This window comes from Pseudophryne corroboree, chromosome 5 (assembly GCF_028390025.1).
Source record: "Pseudophryne corroboree isolate aPseCor3 chromosome 5, aPseCor3.hap2, whole genome shotgun sequence".
Taxonomy (NCBI): domain Eukaryota; kingdom Metazoa; phylum Chordata; class Amphibia; order Anura; family Myobatrachidae; genus Pseudophryne; species Pseudophryne corroboree.
In genome coordinates this window covers 146,260,701-146,264,090 of record NC_086448.1, presented here as the reverse complement: position 1 = coordinate 146,264,090, position 3,390 = coordinate 146,260,701, and the positions used below count along the sequence as shown (strand labels likewise).

General features: G+C 47.1%; 1 pseudogene; it reads right to left on the bottom strand.

The window, feature by feature from the left end:
• Positions 1 to 2,903: 2,903 nt before the first annotated feature.
• Positions 2,904 to 3,022, bottom strand: LOC134930637 (5S ribosomal RNA; annotated as a pseudogene).
• Between the last annotated feature and the right edge of the window lie 368 nt (positions 3,023 to 3,390).

The following is a 3,390-nucleotide window of genomic DNA, read 5'->3' as shown; positions in this document are numbered from 1 at the left end:
GTATACAACGGTCTTCTCCAAACGATTCACCTTCTGCGAGATCCACCCATTCAAGTGCAGTTGGACAATGTGACAACGGTGGCCTACATAAACCGACAAGGTGGAACAAAGAGCAGAGCTGCAATGTCAGAGGTGACAAGAATCATCCTCTGGGCGGAAAAGCGTTAGCACTGTCTACAATTTTTATTCCGGGAGTGGACAACTGGGAAGCGGACTTCCTCAGCAGACACGAACTCCATCCAGGAGAGTGGGGCCTCCATCCAGAGGTGTTCACGAAGGTGACAAACCTTTGGGGGGTTCCTCAAATAGACATGATGGCCTCCCACCTCAACAAGAAACTTTGGAGGTATTGCTCAAGGGACCCACAAGCAGGTGGACGCCCTGGTAACTCCGTGGGTGTTCCAGTCGGTGTACGTGTTTCCCTCACTTCCACTAATTCCAAGGATTCTAAAGTTCATAAGGAGAACAAGAGTTCAGGCAATCCTCATTGCTCCCGATTGGCCAAGAAGGGCTTGGTACGCGGATCTTCTGGACCTACTGCTAGAAGAGCCGAGGCCTCTTCCTCTTCGGGAGGACCTGCTGCAGCAGGGGCCGTTCGCTTATCAAGACTTACCGCGGCTAAGTTTGACGGCATGGAGGTTGAACGCCAGATATTAGCTTGGAAGGGCATTCCGAACAAGGTTATTCCTACCCTGATACAGGCTAAGAAAGGAGTAACGTCTAAACATTACAATCGCATTTGGAAAAAATATGTATATTGGTGTGAGTCCAAGAGGTTTCCTACAGTGGAGTTTCAACTGGGACGGTTTCTCCTCTTCCTGCAAGCAGGTGTGGATATGGGCCTGAGGTTGGGATCCGTAAAGGTTCAGATTTCGGCCCTATCCATTTTCTTCCAGCAACAATTGGCTGCCCTCCCTGAGGTTCAGACTTTCTTGAAAGGGGTTCTGCACATCCAGCCTCCCTTTGGCCACCTACGGCGCCCTGGGATCTTAACGTGGTGTTCCTCCAAACGGATTGGTTCGAGCCCCTGCCGGAGGTTGAGGTCAAGTTTCTCTTGTGTAAGCTGTCACTTTGTTGGCCTTAGCTTCTGCTAGACGTGTGTCGGAGTTGGGAGCTTTGTCTTGTAAGACTCCTACTTGATCTTCCATGAAGATAGAGCTGAGCTCCGAACATGTCAGCAGTTCCTTCCGAAGGTTGTGTCGGCATTTCATATCAACCAACCTGTTCTGGTGCCAGTTGCTACTGACTCCTCAATTTCATCAAAGTCTTTGGATGTTGTAAGGGCTCTGAAAATCTATGTGAAGAGGACTGCTCGTCACAGAAAATCGTACTCTCTGTTTGTCCTGTATGATCCCAAGAAACTTGGGTGTCCTGCTTCTAAGTAGACTATTTATTGCTGGATCAGGTTCACTATCCAGCATACGTATTCTACGGCAGGTTTGCCGTGTCCTACATCTGTTAAGGCCCACTCTACTCGTAAAGTGGGTTCTTCCTGGGCGGCTGCCCGGGGTGTCACGGCTTTACAGCTTTGCCGAGCAGCTACTTGGTCTGGGTCGAACAAGTTCTACAAGTAGTATAGTAGTATGTATAAAGAAGAAAGAAAAAAAAAAAACACGGGTAGGTGGTATACAATTATGGATGGACGAGCGACTGCCGACACAGAGGTAGCTACAGCCGTGGACTACCGTACTGTGTCTGCTGCTAATATAGACTGGATGATAATGAGATGAAATCAATATATATTATATCACACTAGTACTGCAGCCGGACAGGTAGATATATTTATTATGTAATGACTGATGACGGACCTGCTGGACACTGTCAGCTCAGCAGCACCGCAGACTGCTACAGTAAGCTACTATAGTAGTATGTATAAAGAAGAAAGAAAAAAAAAAAACCACGGGTAGGTGGTATACAATTATGGATGGACGAGCGACTGCCGACACAGAGGTAGCTACAGCCGTGGACTACCGTACTGTGTCTGCTGCTAATATAGACTGGATGATAATGAGATGAAATCAATATATATTATATCACACTAGTACTGCAGCCGGACAGGTAGATATATTTATTATGTAATGACTGATGACGGACCTGCTGGACACTGTCAGCTCAGCAGCACCGCAGACTGCTACAGTAAGCTACTATAGTAGTATGTATAAAGAAGAAAGAAAAAAAAAAAACACGGGTAGGTGGTATACAATATTATATATATATTATATACAATTATATATATATATATATATTAAACTGGTGGTGATTATTAAACTGGTGGTCAGGTCACTGGTTACACTATCAGCAACTTGCAAGTAGTACTCCTAAGCAGACAATCACAATATATATTATACTGGTGGTCAGTGTGGTCACAATGGCAGTGTGGCACTCTGGCAGCAAAAGTGTGCACTGTACGTTATATGTACTCCTGAGTCCTGCTCTCAGACTCTAACTGCTCCCCACTGTCAGTGTCTCCCCCACAAGTCAGATAATACAGTCACACTATCTATCACTTCAGCAAGTAACTAGTCTAGTACTCCTCCTAATGCTCCCCAAAATTACTACTGTGTCTCTCTCTACTGTCTCACTCTCTTCTCTATAAACGGAGAGGACGCCAGCCACGTCCTCTCCCTATGAATCTCAATGCACGTGTGAAAATGGCGGCGACGCGCGGCTCCTTATATAGAATCCGAGTCTCGCGATAGAATCCGAGCCTCGCGAGAATCCGACAGCGGGATGATGACGTTCGGGCGCGCTCGGGTTAACCGAGCAAGGCGGGAAGATCCGAGTCGCTCGGACCTGTGTAAAAAAAAATGAAGTTCGGGCGGGTTCGGATTCCGAGGAACCGAACCCGCTCATCTCTAAAAAGAAGTATATTATTATTAGAGTATCCTCATAACCCTCCTCCAAAGTTACAGCACCCAGTCTTCCATGATGGTTCCCCATCTGTGTACTAGCTGGGCCCAGCACTGTTTGGCTTCCAAGATCAGACGGAACTGGGCATCTCCAGTGAGGTATGGCTGTAGTATCGGTGTGGTTTTAGAGGTTAACAGAGTAAGATAGCGACAAAGAAAAAAAGGAAAAAAGAGGTTGCATAAATGGATGTCTGCTAGATCTACTTCAAGAACATGGCCGCCGCCGCTATCAAATAGACGTTCAAGCTTCTGGCATCCACCTGATGTGATGGAAAAGCGGGCGCATGCGCAGTCATCAATGGACACTGAACCTTCCACGATCCGCACCCGGCACGTGCGCAATAGAGACTGTCTGACGCCGGAAGTGGGGCGGACGTGACGTCACCCACGATACGGACAGGAAGTCTGAGATCATGAACTTCTATCTGTTTTTTACAGGTTTTAAAGTATGAAATTGGGTCCCCCTTTAAGCGCATTTGCA